The sequence below is a fragment of the Ovis canadensis genome, chromosome 2, assembly GCF_042477335.2.
Source record: "Ovis canadensis isolate MfBH-ARS-UI-01 breed Bighorn chromosome 2, ARS-UI_OviCan_v2, whole genome shotgun sequence".
In the NCBI taxonomy this organism is placed as follows: Eukaryota; Metazoa; Chordata; class Mammalia; order Artiodactyla; family Bovidae; genus Ovis; species Ovis canadensis.
The window spans coordinates 138179077-138196669 of NC_091246.1; positions in this window are offsets into that span (position 1 = coordinate 138179077).

Below are 17593 nucleotides of genomic sequence, written 5' to 3' on the forward strand. Positions count from 1 at the left end.
CATAGTTAGAAAATCCTTGAGTATTCTTCCTCGGCAATAGAGTTCGTTATTTGCAAAAGTTCAGTATGAATCTGTTCTCCTGGTAACAGGACACAATTGGAAACATTGGCTATATTACCAAGGCCTTGACTGCAATGTCATATTTGAGAGAGATATACATGGACTCAGATTTGACCAAAGCTTATATGGTCAGTCATTGTTTTCACTGCACTTACAGGCCAAGTTTAATGCAAACAAATTAGTTTTACTGTGATTATCTGTTTTTAATGGGGGAAATTGTAGAGAGAAAAATTATGTTTGTAACTATTAGATGTAGCTATTAGATTCTAGTTCTGTTAACTGTCTTTAGGCATATAAACTAGTCTGGATTCTAAACTCTTGTAGTTACCTCAAGTATCTTGCTACATTTCCAATTTTCTTCCCCTTTTGTAATTTGGAATCACTGAGGATATAGAATGCTCTTGAATCTCCTTGGAAGAGGCTATACCAGATCTTCCTAACTATAGCCAGACTTCAGGGATTTGAACCTTAGGAAGGCATCTCACTGCTGAAGAAGTCTTCAGCTGTGAGATCTTTAAGTCAGATTGACTGGGAAGAGAGGTAGCCAGCATAGCAGTAGCTTGATTCCTCTCAAGGTGCTTGAGCAAGATCTCATGCCTTAACATGAAACTCTTTCTTCTTCTTTTCCTTGTGCTGGCGTTTGCCTGGAAAGACAACACGGTGGTCCACATCTCCTAGGCCATGGCTAAGAAGGGTATATAGAATTTGGAACCACTTTTATTTCAGATTGCCTTGAGAACCCCATGAACAGTATGAAAAGGCAAAATGATAGGATACTGAAAGAGGAACTCCCCAGGTCAGTAGGTGCCCAATATGCTACTGGAGATCAGTGGAGAAATAACTCCAGAAAGAATGAAGGGATGGAGCCAAAGCAAAAACAATACCCAGCTGTGGATGTGACTGGTGATAGAAGCAAGGTCCAATGCTGTAAAGAGCAATATTGCATAAGAACCTGGAATGTCAGGTCCATGAATCAAGGCAAATTGGAAGTGGTCAAATAGGAGATGGCAAGAGTGAACATTGACATTCTAGGAATCAGCGAACTAAAATGGACTGGAATGGGTGAATTTAACTCAGATGACCATTATATCTACTACTGTGGGCAGGAATCCCTTAGAAGACATGGAGTAGCCATCATGGTCAACAAAAGAGTCCGAAATGCAGTACTTGGATGCAATCTCAAAAACGACAGAATGGTCTCTTGGTTTTCCAAGGCAAACCATTCAAAATTATAGTAACCCAAGTCTATGCCCCAACCAATAACACTGAAGAAGCTGAAGTTGAACAGTTCTATGAAGACCTACAAGACCTTTTAGAACTAACACCCAAAAAAGATGTCCTTTTCATTATAAGGGACTGCAATGCAAAAGTAGGAAGGCAAGAAACACCTGGAATAACAGGCAAATTTGGCCTTGGAATACAGAATGAAGCAGGGCAAAGGCTAATAGAGTTCTGCCAAGAGAACGCACTGGTCATAGCAAACACCCTTTTCCAACAACACAAGAGATGACTCTACACATGGACATCACCAGATGGTCAACACCGAAATCAGATTGATTATATTCTTTGCAGCCAAAGATGGAGAAGCTCTATAGAGTCAGCAAAAACAAGACCAGGAGCTGACTGTGGCTCAGATCATGAACTCCTTAGTGCCAAATTCAGACTTACATTGAAGAAAGTAGGGAAAACCACTAGACCATTCAGGTATGACCTAAATCAAATCCCTTATGATTATACAGTGGAAGTGAGAAATAGATTTAAGGGACTAGATCTGACAGACAGAGTGCCTGATGAACCATGGACAGAGGTTCGTGACATTGTACAGGAGACAGGGATCAAGACCATCCCCATGGGAAAGAAATGCAAAAAAGCAAAATGGCTGTCTGGGGAGGCCTTAGAAATAGCTGTGAAAAGAAGAGAAGCGAAAAGCAAAGGAGAAAAGGAAAGATATAAGCATCTGAATGCAGAGTTCCAAAGAATAGCAAGAAGAGATAAGAAAGCCTTCTTCAGCGATCAGTGCAAAGAAATAGAGGAAAACAACAGAATGGGAAAGACTAGAGATCTCTTCAAGAAAATTAGAGATACCAAGGGAACATTTCGTGCAAAGATGGGCTCAATAAAGGACAGAAATGGTATGGACCTAACAGAAGCAGAAGATATTAAGAAGAGGTGGCAAGAATACACAGAAGAACTGTACAAAAAAGATCTTCACGACCCAGATAATCACGATGGTGTGATCACTCATCTAGAGCCAGATATCCTGGAATGTGAAGTCAAGTGGGCCTTAAAAAGCATCACTATGAACAAAGCTAGTGGAGGTGATGGAATTCCAGTTGAGCTATTTCAAATCCTGAAAGATGATGCTGTGAAAGTGCTGCATTCAATATGCCAGCAAATTTGGAAAACTCAGCAGTGGCCACAGGACTGGAAACGGTCCGTTTTCATTCCAATCGCAAAGAAAGGCAAGGCCAAAGAATGCTCAAACTACCACACAATTGCACTCATCTGACATGCTAGTAAAGTAATGCTCAAAATTCTCCAAGCCAGGCTTCAGCAATATGTGAACCGGGAAATTCCTGATGTTCAAGCTGGTTTTAGAAAAGGCAGAGGAACCAGAGATCAAATTGCCAACATCCACTGAATCATGGAAAACGCAAGAGAGTCCCCTACATTAGCGGGTGGATTCTTTACCACTGAGCCACCTGGGAAGCCCGAGGTTATCTAACCGTTCCTCTGACTGTCCACAATTAAACTGAGACACCTCACCAGTCAACTCCCCTGAATTTTACATTCTCAAGTTAGAAGGACCTACGAGGCATTTTTTGTGATTCAGAATTCTCTTCCTTTGGCAGGTCCCTACTACCCTAGTTAACAGTAGATGTAAATGAGGCCATGATCAGGAATCTCTCCTTAACTCTTGAGAGTATTGTGGAGTCTACTGCTAAAGAAATAGCTCCCCAACAACAGTCCTTAGACTTTCTTTCTGAAGTTGCTCTTGATAACAGGATAGCCTTTGTTTATCTTTTAGCTGGACAAGGAGGTATCTGTTCTGTGACCAATACCACCTGCTGCACCTGAATTAACACTTCTGGGGAAGTTGAAACTCATTTACACACAAACACTAAGCAAGCCAGTTGGCTGAAAGGGTGACTCCTTCATCCTGTCCTTTCTTTGAGTTACTTGATTTTCACTGGTTTAGTCTTGGGAATTATGGCTCTGAGGTACACTCCAGACATTGGGAATTATCCTACTAACAATAGTCACGGTAGTCTATCATGTCATACTGTTTCAAAACTCTGAAATGCATGTTTGTAGCCATTAACCACTAAGTAAATGGAGATAAGACTGGAATGCCAGAAAATGAATGAAGAAAGTGACCAACTAAAAAATTGTGAGCCTGAAGTCATGACCTATTGGATACCACAGAGGTTCAGCCAAAAAAAAAAATCATGAGCTGTGAATACCACACAGAGGATCAATAAAAGCTGCAAGAACTATGGAGCAGTAGCCAAGAGTAGCACTAATGCCTTACATATTTTTTGGTCACATCCCTTGCAGATACAAGGTATTGGCTGGTTAAAATTCACTGAGTTTGACTTGTGTTATGTATGGAAGGCGAGGAGGGGCTCTCTGGCTTGGGTGAGTGGGAAGATAAAAGTAAGGACCTCGCAGGTCTCGGGGGAGAGCCTCAGTGAGTTCATTCATTGACATATGGAATTTAAAGTAGTGAGACGATTGGATAGTGATGTCCAGGAGGCAACTAGAGATGTAGACCTTGAGAGAAAAGCTCAGAACTGGGAAGATTTTCAGATGACCTGTGACGTTATACCAGTAGATGGAGAAACCGGAGACTGAATTACGTTACCAAGAGAGAGTAGAAAGAGGGTCAAAAGACCCTCAAGGGTGAATCCTTGGGGCTTATATTGGGAAAAGGGAGAGAATGACTCTGCAACAGAAGCAATTCATTAAACTATACTATCACCTTAACAACTGTAGATAGGAGCTAAAAAATTAGATAGTATGTCCCAGCTAGAGTTGAGACCAGCAGGATTGGCTGCAGTGGGAAGGTAGGAATGATGGAACCGGGGGTGCTGGCCAAAGCTTTGCTGGAATGTCTCCCTATGGATTGCAGGCTTAGAAAGGGCTTTCCAGGGTTGGTTTTATAGGGATTCCATAACTAAGTACCACAAGCTGGGTGGTTTAAGACAATAAGAAATGAATGCTCCTCCAGTTCTGGAGGTTAGAAGTCAAGGTGTTTGCAAGGTTGGTTCCTTCTAAGGACCGTGTGCCTCTTTCCTAGCTTCCGGTGATGGTTGACGTTCCTAAGTGTTCTTAGCTGTCGATACAGCTCTCCAATCTCTGCCTCCATTTTCACATGGTGTTCTCCATGTTCCTCTGTGTGTTGGCATGGCCTTCTTCTTGTAAGAACACCAGTCATGTTGGATTAATGGCCTTATCTTAATTGGTTACTCCCGCAATGACCCTGTTTATGGATAAGGACACATTCAGGGGTACTACGGGTTAAGACTTTACCATTTCTCTTTGAGGGGACACAATTCAACCAGTGAAAGGCCTGATGACGAGAAAGAAAGTGGTGTAGGTAGGGGGAGGAGGAGAGAGATGGGATCTGGTCAGCGTGGCAGAGATGCAAGTGGAATTTTTGAACACAGGGGAATGGTGGAAATGCTTTTTACCGCAAATGAGTCTGAGTTTGGGATAACTATTGGTTTGAACACATTTAATTACACCTCTACCTTTAGAATAGCACTTTTTTTTCCGTCGGGAATTGGCTTGGATATGTGAATTAGGTGATTTACTAAAGCTCTAGTGTAGATGGACCCAGTCCTCTGCAGAGACTTGGGGTGATAATCTTGTTGGAAGTGCAAGGCTAAGGGACTTGCCCTAAGCCAGTGTTTATGGCAAGCCCATCATGTTTATATGGTCTGTTGTTATTTGGGATGACCTCCCAAATAGGGAAACTGTTGAAGGTAAGGGAGGTCAGACTCCTAACCAACTTTTGGACATCCATCCATCTCTGGTTTATCCTTTCATCCTGCTGACCTTCCCAGATCTGTTGTAACTATAGTAACCCAAATGTGTTAGCTGGAAATGGAACGGAGACTACAGGATTTCCATGCTCTCAGACTCACTTACTGGCTCATGCTTATCAGCAGAGAGAGCAGCAGTGGTGGTGGTGGTTTAGTTGCTAAGTCATGTCTGACTCTTGCGACCCAATGGACTGTAGCCTGCCAGGCTCCTCTGTCCATGGGATTCTCCAGACAAGAATACTGGAGTGGGTTGCCATGCCTTCCTCCAGGGGATCTTCCAGACCCAGGAATCAAACCCTGGTCTCCTGCACTGCAGGCAGATTCTTTACCAACTGAGCTACGAGGGAAGCCCAGAGAGAGCAGAGTCTAAGTTAACTTTTCTAGTATGGCAGTTCAAGCATTTGGGGCAGCCTCTAGAGGCAGCAATCTTACACAATGATGGCACAAGCTTTTACTGCCCTTGCTGCTAAGTCGCTTCAGTCGTGTCCGACTCTGTGCGACCCCATAGACGGCAGCCCACCAGGCTCCCTCGTCCCTGGGATTCTCTAGGCAAGAACACTGGAGTGGGTTGCCATTTCCTTCTCCATTGCATGAAAGTGAAAAGTCAAAGTGAAATTGCTCAGTCGTGTCCGACTCTTCACGGCCCCATGGACTGCAGCCCACCAGGCTCCTCCGTCCATGGGATTGTCCAGGCAAGAGTACTGGAGTGGGGTGCCATTGCCTTCTCCTTACTGCCCTTACAAGAGTAAATAAGAAGCTGCACATGACATAACACAACCTGTGTTACAAGAAAGATTTTGCAACAACTCACAGAAACAAGGTATATATTAAGTATAGTAGAATGGTTGCTTCTAAGAAAAGGGAGGAGGGTGGGAAGAGGCCCAAACGAAATGAGAGGATTGACTGACTGATTGATAAAACCAGAGAGGGCCATTAGAGAGACCGATGAGGAGAGCAAACTATAGATTAAGGAGTGCAATTAATATAACCTCCTGCACCAGAAGTTTTAAAAAACAAGCAAAAAAGCCCCAGAATATGTGGGTCAGAACAGCGACTCCACCATTCACTAGCTTTTTGGAGGTTAACTAATCTCTCTCTCCTTCAGTCCATCATCTGTAAAATGGAGATAGGATTAGTACCTACCTCAGGAGATTGTCCTGACAATGATGTGAATCTGAATATATAAAGTGCTTAGAAGAGCAACTGGCACAGAGTGCACACTCAACCCTATGGCTGAGTAAATTATACAAAATAATCCATATAAAGTGCTTAGCACAGCACCTCGCCCACAGGATTCAGTTCATGTTAGTTAACTGCTATTGTCACAGGCATCGTCGCTATCACCATTTTTTTTTACATGGCCAACACCATGCCTTAAATGAGAACCAGGCAAGGGGGCGAGAGGACTGTTGTGCACAATTGAAAGACAATGCTTTCTACTATGCCGGCTCCACCTGCATCATTCTTTTTGCGTAATCTTAAACAAGTCGCTTCACTTCCTGCAGGGTCGGTTTCCTCAAGTAAGCCTCCTACACCTGTCGTCAGCATTAAATCTCACTCTTGGCACATCATTCCTTTGGAAGCTCTAGTTTTGGAACCCAGCACTTTGTCTGTGTTAGCTGCTGTGACAGGACCCAAAGCAATGGCAGGGGCCTGATCCTCAGGGAAATCACATAGTTCCTGTGACATTGCCCTGACCCACTAGGCATGCCACACCCTCTAACACAAGTCCCATCAGTGCAACCTACTTGTGCCCCAAATGTGGGCTCATTGGGAACTTCTGGTGCCCCGTAGAAGCAGAAGCCCAACCAAAATGGGGTAATCTGTGTTACGCATCATTGTCTCAGGGACTCTACTTGTCTTGTTCTGACTTTTCAAAAAAAAATTTTATTTTTGGCCGCAGTGGGTCTTTGTTGCTTGCTCTAGTTGCTCTAGTGCTTTCTCTAGTTGCAGCAAGCAGGGGCTACTCTTCCTTGCGGTGCACAGGTTTCTCATTGCAGTGGCTTTCTTGTTGTGGACCAAAGGCTCTAGGCACATGGGCCTTAGTAGCTGCAGTTCACAGTCTCGGTAGCTGTGGCTCATGGTGCTCCGAGGCATGTGGAATCTTCCCAGATCAGGGATTGAACATGTGTCCCCAGGCGGATTTTTATCCACTGCACCACCAGGGAAGTCCCTGCTGTGACTTTTTATCTTCTGTTTTGTGTCAGAGTTACCAAGAACTTGCTTTGTTGTGCTATTTCACAGCTATTCTCTCGTTTAGTCCTTGTAACAGCCCTGTGAGGGAAGAACTGCTCCCCTCATAGTTCTGGGAATGAGGAAACGGAGGCACAGGGGTGTAGAGTCATTTGCCCCAGGTTACATAAGGAGTAAATGTCTAAGCCAGTGACTGAATACGTGCAGCCTGACAGCAGAACTTTTGCTGCTAAGCCAGCTCTTGGATATTCCCAGGGAGTTTGGCAGTTTGGATCAAAAGGAAAATTGGATATACTCTTGATCTCAAAATTTTGCCCTAATGAACTTATCTGATAGATCTGTTTGACTGGCTGTTTGAATGATTATGATGGCCAAAAAAAAAAAAAAAGACAACTAAACGTCCATTTATAGAAAACTGGTTAAGTAATTTACAGTACATAGTTGCAGTGGGATGACACAGTCTCATGAAAAAGAATAATGCAGATTTATATTATAGATTTATATTTCATGTGAACTTCAGGAGTTGGTGATGGACAGGGAGGCTTGGCTTGCTGCGTGCGATTCATGGGGTCGCAAAGAGTCGGACACGACTGAGCGACTGAACTGAACTGAACTGAACTGAACATGAAACTAGCCCCAAAATAGGGCTTCCCTCATGGCTGAGTCAATAAAGAATCTGCCTACAATTCAGCAGACCCAGGTTGGTTCCTGGATCGGGAATATCCCCTGGAGAAGGAAATGGCAACCTACTTCAGTATTCTTGCCTGGAGAATCCCACGTAGAGAGGAACCTGGCAGGCTACAGTCCACGGGGTCGCAAGAGTTGGACGAGACTGAGTGACTAAATCACCACCACCATCCCCAAGATACAGTCTTAAGTAAAAAAAGTTTGCATGAGTATGTATATTTAAAAAAGATTGTAGAAACAGTGTGTATAGCATGCTATCATTAATACTTTTTAAAAAGAGATGGACACACACACTGACATAGTTTTGTCTACAAAAAAGATGCCTCTAGAGGTTTATAAAAGAAAGTTGAACTAGTGCTTATCTCTGATGGGCAGAACAGGAGAACTGGAGATCTGGGAGAGGCAAAATTACTTCTCATCCTTTTGCACAACTCTGTATTTTAAATCATAAGTGTGTATTGCCTTTTCAAAAAATATTTTTAAAGAGATGGAGTAAGAAAGGAAGAAAGACTTGTGGGAGGCATGGAGGTTTCAGACCCTCCTCCAATGTTCCAGTTCACCCCTGGGTTTCTGGGGAGCGATGGTTTAGCACTGCAGGTTAGCGTTGCTTGAGTGCTTCCTTGTGGCCACTTTCAAACTAAGGGCTTGGTATAATACCTTATTTCACTTACACCTCACAATTGTCTACCAGGCCCTGCTATTTCACCTCTTTCTTATAGAGATTCCTCACAGATCCAACCCAACTGCATCCTCCAGAGGTAACAAACATCTAGAAAAGGCCTCCCTGCCACTAGCCCATCGCCATTCCATTAGGCTATTCCGAATGCTGAGGGTCTCCTAGACCAGCGGTTCACAAAATGTTGTCTCCAAGTGGCAGCATCATTATCATCTGGGAACTTGTTAGAAATACAGATTCTCAGGCCACACCGCAGGCCAACTGAATCACAAATTCTGTGAGGGGAACCCAGTGGATATGGTTTAATAAGTCTTCCAGGTGATTCTGATACATGTTTAAATTTTAGAACTGTGGTCCTAGGCCAGTGTCTTTGCCTGGGAAACATTAAACATTTAAATATTAAACACTAAAAATATCAGTGTCTGAATCTCACCTCACCTTGGAGATTCTGATTTAATTGCTTTTGGATGAGGCCTGGGCACAAGTGTCTCAGTGCTCCCCAGGCGATTGACCTAGACCTTTGGTAACAGCCATTTGCTTCTGGGAATGACGAATGGCCCACTGACAGCATGAAATCAAGCTGCAGGGACTAACACATATGTAAGAGTGTCACAATGTCCCAATTTTAAGTCCTGTCCCCTTCCTGCACCTAAGCCAGGAGGCAGAACCATGGAGGAGCAATGCTCCTTGTCTAAGCAGGTATGAGCTTATCAGGTTGAGCACTTTAGTAGTGTGACTTAGTTTAAGCCTACAAATTCCGTGAACATTGAGAAGAAGCAGGAGAGAAAATATTATATTATCTGCAAAATAATTTAATAGAGAAAATGAGATCTGTAGATGGCACAGTGTCTGGGGCTTAAATATTCTGTACTGAAGATCACATCATATCACATAGCACATCTCTGACAAAATAGGGGTCCAATCAGCATTTGTCTAGTCAGTGAATCCACTAATCAGTAAATGAATGAATGGATGTCACTGAAGGAGAAGCCGATTCTGTCTTTGGCATCCACGGCCCACCTTATTACCAACTGCTATTCTTGGAGTGAAGTGTGGGGAGGGAGAATCCATTGACAATAACTGTGCTAAGGCAGGTGCTAGAGCTGAATGTCACTCTAAGCAGACTGGAAACCCCAGTGGGGGTGAGAAGGGTGAAGCAGGCGTGGTGGTCATTAGAGCTGGCAAGTAAATATTTCCAGGTTTCCTCCCCAGAATGCAGTAGAATGGCACTACTCGACCCCTCAGAGTTCTCTATGGCCATGTGACTTGATTGCCTCACTGAAGCAGAAGTTTTGCATTTTGCTTCCACACAAAAGTTTTAAGAGCCAGTGTGAGATTTGTCCTCCTTCTCTGTAGGATGACCAGCCTTCCTGGTTGCCTGAGATTGAGGAGTTTTCCAAGGAGTTGGATTTTCAGTGCTAAAACTGGGACACCTCCAGGCATCAATGTTTCAAGTAGTGATCATTCCATCAGCTTGAGTCCAGGAATGAGGTCAGTCCATCAAACAAGAGACTCAGAGCATTGAAATAACTTGCCTGGGGACACAGTGAGATCAGAGATGGATTACAGACCTTGTCTGTCTGACTTCAGAAACCACAGTCATACACCACCTGGGTGTAGATAGTCTTTATTACATGTATCTTTTTATTTTTAAATCCCTGGGTCAGGAAAATCCCCTGGAGAAAATAATGGCAACCCACTCCAGTATTCTTACCTGGAGAATTCCACAGACAGAAGAGCCTGGTGGGCTACAGTCCTTGGGCTCACAAAGAGTCAGACACGACTGAGCAGCTAACATACACACGCATACACATAGTTGCTTTATAATATTGTGTTAGTTTCTGCTGTGCAAAGAAGTGAATCAGCTACATGTATACAGAAATCCCCTCCCTCTTGGAACTTTCTCCCACCCCTTCTCAAATCCCATCTCTCTAGGTCTCTGCAGAGTACTGAGCTGAGCTCCCTGTGATACACAGCAGCTTCCCACTAGCTACCTATTTTACACATGGTAGTACTTTTCACTTTCCTGCATTGGAGAAGGAAATGGCAGCCCACTCCAGTGTTCTTGCCTGGAGAATCCCAGGGACGGGGGTGCCTGGTGGGCTGCCGTCTATGGAGTCGCACAGAGTCAGACACGACTGAAGCGACTTAGCAGCAGCAGCAGCAGCAGCAGTGTATATATGTCAGCCCCAATCTCCCACGTGTATCCATCCCCACCCCATGTCCACACATCTGTTCTCTATGACTGTCTCTATTCCTGCCCTGCAAATAGGTTCATCTGTACCATTTTTCCAGATTCCACATGTATAAGTATACAATATATATTTTTATCTTTCTAACTTACATCACTCTGTATGACAGTCTCTTAGGCCCACCCACATCTCTACAAATGACCCAGTTTCACTCTTTTTAACAGCTGGGTAATATTCCACTGTATATATGCACCACATTTTCTTTATTCATTCATCCGTTGATGGACATTTAGGTTGCTTCTATGTGCTGGCTGTTGTAAATAGTGCTGCAGTGAGCATTGGGGTGCACGTGTCTTTTTGAATTATGGTTTTCTCAGGGTGTCTACCCAGTAGTGGGATTGCTGGGTCATGATAGTACTTCTATTTTTAGTGTTTTAAGGAACCTCCATACTGTTCTCCATAGTGGCTGTATCAACTTATATTCCCACCACCAGTGTAGGAGGGTTCCCTTTTCTCTTCACCCTCTGCATGATTTATTGTTTGTTGCTTTCTTGATGATGGCCATTCTGACTGGTGTGAAGTGATACCTCATTGTAGTTTTGATTTGCATTTCTCTAATAACTAGTGAAACAACAAAGGATTACTCTCCAAAATAATAGAAACAGCTTGTGTAGCTCAGTGTCAAAAAACAAAAAACCCAATCAAATAATGAGCAGAAGACCTAAACAGGTATTTCTTCAAGGGAGACATACAGATAGCCAAGAGGCACATGAAAAGATGCTCAACAGTGAAAGTGAAGTCGCTCCGTCATGTCCAACTCTTTGTGACCCCATGGACTGTAGCCTACCAGGCTTCTCTGTCCATGGAATTTTCCAGGCAAGAGTACTGGAGTGGGTTGCCATTGCCTTCTCCCAGGGGATCTTCCCGACCCAGGGATCGAACCCGGGTCTCCCACATTGTAGGCAGATGCTTTACCCTCTGAACCATCAGGGAAGCCCAATAACTAGTGAGTTGAGCATCTTTTCATGTGCCTCTTGGCTATCTGTATGTCTCCCTTGAAGAAATACTTGTTTAGGTCTTCTGGTCATTATTTGATTGGGTTGTTGGGTTTTTGACACTGAGCTGCACAAGCTGTTTCTATTATTTTGGAGATTAATCCTTTGTTGTTTCATTTGTAAATCTCTTCTCTCATTCTGAGGGCTGTCTTTTCATCTTGTATATGGTTTCCTTTGCTATGCAAAATCTTTAAAGCTTAATTAGGTCCCAGTTGTTTATTTTTGCTTTCATTTTCATACTCTAGGAAGTGGGTCAAAAAAGCTCTTGCTGTGATTTATGCCAAAGAGTGTTGTTCTTATGTTTTCCTCTAAGAGTTTATAGTGTCCAGTCTTACATTTAGGTCTTTAATCCAGTTTGAGTTTATTTTTGTGTATGGTCTTAGGGAGTGTTGTAATTTCATTCTTTTACATGTAGCTGTCCAGTTTTCCGAGCACCATTTATTGAAAAGACTGTTTTTTTCTCCATTGTGTATTCTTGCCTCCTTTGTCATAGACTAGGAGACCATAGGTGTGTGGGTTTATCTCTGGGTTTTCTTTTTTATTTTGTTTACAACTGTGGAAACTCTGGTCTACAAAAGTAAGTGAGAACACCAATTTACCCAAATTCATTGAATGACACTCATTCTACAAACATTTATTGTATTGTATGAGATTAAAGGCCCTGGGATGAGATGTTATGGGTTACACAAAGATGAAGAAATGCTGTCTATGATTTCTTCCCTCAAGAAATATACAGTGTTGGAAGGAGATAGACATGTACATAACTCACTATATCCCAAGGCAGATGCTGAGAGATGTTATTAAAACATTTCGTATACCTTTCTGTATTTAACAAATTTACCACCAGAAGTGCATATTATTTTTTTAAGTGTTTATTATAGAAAGCAAAAATTAAAAATAGTTAAAATATCTTTGGGGCTTCCCAGATGCCACTATTGTGCCTGCCAATGCAGGAGACATAAGAGATGCGGGTTTGATCCCTGGGTTGGGAAGATCTCCTGGAGGAGGGCATGGCAACCCTCTCCAGTATTCTTGCCGGGAGAATCCCAGGACAGAGGGGCCTGGCGGGCTATGGTCCAAAGCGTCGCAAAGAGTCCAACACAACTGAAGTGACTTAGCTCGCATGCATGCAAAGTATCTTTACTCTTCAGGTTACCAATTCGTAGTTGATCAGTAATAATAACAATAATACCTAGAAAAAGTGTATTAATGCTTTCTTTTTCTGAAGATCAGTACCATGTATTCAAAGATGATGATACAGCTGCACTTACCTCCCTTCAACAGGACAGGAGCTTTGAGATTTCCTTCAATTATGCTGACTAATTTCCCATTGTATTCATGGTTCCTCATTCACCCTGTATGACCAATGGCCCAAGTCTACATGCCCACTGGGCAGAATTTTCTGACATGGGTCAAAGCCAACTAACTGGTCCAAAGGATTATAGTCTTTGTTAAGGAATGCAGGACCCAGCCCTCCCTAAAGATCCTTCCCACTGGTAAAAGGCATTAGAAGAAAGCCTTATCAAAAATGGAGGTGGCAGTCAGGCCTGAGACAGAGGAAATTTGGAGCCCAGGACCTTCCAAGATAACGGGGCTCTCTTGTCAGCCCTGGACAAAGAGAGTGTGGTTTCTGGGGAAAGTATCACTGTCCCACTGTCTACTGTGGGACATTCTCCAGGGCTGCAGTGAAATTTTAGTCTCTGAGTACAGTTAATAGTACCTCCTGCTTTGGTGACTTGAGCACCAAAGTCACCAAAGTTAAGTTAAGCTGCAAATGTGTGCATGCTAGGAGTGTTTGGAGAATGGAGATAACAATAAGCAAACAAATAAAACCTACTGCTTTGAGATGTTTTGTAACAGCTGTGCTCCCTATAGGACAGATTTCCTCCTTGTCTGGATCCAAGAGCATCTCCTGGGTCCTCCTGGTTAGAATGCTAAATGTCCTTTCATCTTAAAAAGCCATCAGCTTTGACATTTGGCCTCAACAGTTGCCCCCAAGGGAGAAGAGAGTGCGTTAAAGATTGTCACTAGGTCTACAAGCACTGGCCACGACTTCTGTCACATCCTACTGGCAGAATCTAACCACAGGGTCCCATCCTAACTGCAGGGGAGCCGGGAAACATTGTCTTTTGTGTGCCAGAAAGAGAAGATGAAATTGATGACTATCTAGCCAGTCTTTCCTGCAAGTTTCTCCAAGTTGGGTTATATACTATTTTTCTTCTAATTGTGCTTTGCATGTGATACCATTTAGTCTGCCTCCTTGCTTGGCACTGTATGCTATGACACCTCTAGGCAGCATCCTGTTTCTCACAATGGCACTGTGAGTGGTCAGGACAGGTGTTATTATACATGTTTTATAGACTGAGGACCTCAAGAGCCAGAATAGTCACATGACTTGTCCAAAGTATATACTACTTGAGGACAGAAGGGGAAGAGGGTGACAGAGGATGAAATGGTTGGATGGCATCGTCAACTCAATGGACATGAGTTTGAGTAAGCTCCAGGAGATAGTGAAGGACAGGGAAGCCTGGCATGCTACAGTCCACGTGGTCGCAAAGGGTTAGATACGACTGAGGGACTGAACAACACCGGGGACAGAGCTCGCTCTCAGGTCAGCAGTCTCTCCTCTACACCATCCCATCTACCCCAGCAGCTCACACTAGATGAGGCACAGGATTAAGTGGGCAGAAAATACATTTTAATTTTACTATAAATCAGCCTAATTTATTCTTTAAGCCCCTGCTCTCTCTTGGAAGGTGTCAGCAATGAGTCCCATCATTTTAGTATCTCTCCATCTTTGAAGGCGTGTCTAGGTTTGGGTTGGGACGTGACGGGGTGCAGGGGTTAGTGCCAAGGTACTGGGGGATCTATTTGCTCCTCAAGTCAGCTACAGTTCCTGCTAGTCTCCCTACTAATAAAGAAGCATCTGTGCCTCCTTCCTGTCCACACAGCTCATGCATGCCCAGCAGCTCCCTGCTACTTTGGGGTCACTCCAGGATCTGGGAAGCTTTGTAAGCCCACACCCCATAGCTGATATCTCCCCAGGCTTGTGCCTTTCTGAGGAAAGAGGGGAAGGGAGGAGGGAAGGACCCACCAGGCCTTTGCTGTCTCACTTTTCATCCATCTCTCCTCCCACCCAGCGAAGGGAAGTGTTTCTCATCTTCCAGAGAAACCCCACTCTCCCCAGGCCTTTTTCTTCTGAATCACTTTGGCTGCACGCCTGATCCTCTCCAGCCCTCTGAGGGCTTTTATAACACAAAGCATAACTCAGAGAAGTTTTCCATCCTTATTTTGCTTTTTATGCTGTCACATCATGCTCTTACCTTGAGGCAATGAAACAAAGGGCCTGCTGTCCAAGCCATGAGGTGGGGACAGGGGAATACCAAGAAAGAAACCACTTCACTATCACATGTGTATCACGTGTAACTTCACCAGGTCCTTGTGAGGTGAAGTCTCTGTGTCATTTTCCTGAAACTAACAGTGAGGGGAAGAGGCACTGATGAAAGCTGTTACATTTGGGAACTAGCAGGTTAAACCCCTTCCTGCCCCATTGGTCTTTAAATGTACCATTTCCCTTCCTCTACCTCATCCCCTACGAATCCACCCTCAAAAGATTGATCCAGCGATCTTAGTGATCAAGTTTTCACTTAAGAATTGAGGACCTGGTCTTCTCAGAGTAAGACCTACAGCTGGGTTGTCTAGATGATTCTCTAGCCTTCTAAGTGTGGAAAAGGTGATGCGTTTCTCTGTGTGTTTAAATGTTTATCACTTCACTTCCCCTACCTCAGTTATGAGCACGCACCCTAGAGTAAATCTGTCCTCCTCTAGGGAGGACATTTCACTGTACAGTATGTCCAGTATGATGAAGCGAAAGGAAGCATGAAGATGACTTAAGCGGAAGGATCACTTGTAAGAGCTGCAAAAGTCAGATCAACTGGCAGGCAAAGAAATGCTGCCTGAAAGCAAAGCATCATTTGAAAAAAAAAATCTGACTTGTACCAAATCTTATTTGCAAAGTGGATTTTAAAATCATTTCAAAACACACGAGGCTTTCAAAAGATGTTTGTTTTAGAGTACACTTGGCCTCTGGTCAAAAGCTGAAGTTTCGGTGATGCACAGGAACAATTGTAGTATAATTACTGGCTACAGGATACCAGGTGCCCGGCCAAGCCTTTTCTACCCACTTAAGAGAGCTACGCCAAGCCAAAATGCCCTGCCAAGCCATACCCAGAAGCTCCAGAGCTCAGCCTTTGTCACCAAGAAACAATTAATTCACAGAGCAAAGCCATTATTGGGCACAACCAGGTGTTCTGGTGTGAACACCTTTTGTTAACACATGTTGAGAATTTGAACTTTCTCACAGTTAAGAGGCCTGCTTGAGAGAGAATTTAAACCAAGCCAGGCACAAGGTTGTTTTGTGTTTTAGATTTGTGATTTTGTGTCTATGGGATCAAGACAGTAGGGAAATGCTGGCTTTGGAAGCCAGAGTCTCCCCCAGCTGTCATTTGACCTCAGGATTGTAGTGTTCTTTATTCTTGTGTGAAGAGATTGCTTTACATCAAGGGAATGAACTCGGAAAAAAAAAAAAAAAATCAGATAAAACACAGGAGTGGTATAGGGAAGGAACATATTAAGAGACCTAGGGATGCACTTCCTCATTATATGTAAGGAAGCTATTTCCTAGGTTCCTGAAGCTATAAAAAGCCAAATGAATTTGCTTAAGTTAATAAATTTTATTTAATTATGAGGACAATACCACAGCAAAATGTTTTATGTTTCCTCTCTTTTTATTGCTTCCTGTTAGTTACTGAGAGAAGAAATTCAGTGTGACTTTTTTTGTACTCTGATAATGATGAGACTATTTCATTTGTTTCGCATATGCTTCCCAACGTCTGCGTTATGTGCGTATATAACTAAATTGAATAGGATGGCTGCCTTCTGTGGTTGCTGTAAACACAGATGTAAGACTAAAGGTGGGGCCGAGTTTTATTACAGCAAAACCCCATCATGGAAGCCCTTTGCTAGGCTTTGGAACTGATTGTTCTGTAGTGAGAGAAAAAGCAAAACCTTCAGTTCTTGGAATGACCTGAGAAGTCTGTGGTATGAAGCTTATTTTTCTTTCTGAACCCTGGGATGAGAATAAGTTTTACACTCAGCTTCAGTGATCAGTCTGCTTTGGTTTGTTGGTGTCCGGTGTCCTGGAAGCAGGCTGGGTCTCCCAGGGTTCAGCTGACGGGCCTTGCGAGCTTTTTCACCAGTAGTAGCAGAGGTGGAGGTGGTGAAGCCACGAAGTGGACATCACTAGGACGGGGGTGTGAGCCAGGGGCTGTCTGAACACCTCCCTGTCTTCTCTCCGCAATCCCTCAAGGTTGGTGCCTCTGCATTTCACACACGAGGAAAAGAGATAATAAGTTATTACCTGAACCACATGGAATCCCTGTTTTTGCAGATCAAAAAAGGTCTAATATCAGCAACTTCATATGATTCAGCCTAATACTTGCCTAGTTAGTGGGCTGTGATCCCAGAGTTTGAACTCTTACCTACCCCCCAAATTATAGCTGCATATCTGTATTTCAGATGGCAGAACAGGACTCTGAGCAGATGCATTCAAAAGCAGTCAATCAGTAGACTATTGCCTTTCTTCTCTGGTCTGCGGTCTCAACTACTAACTGTATTCATGTC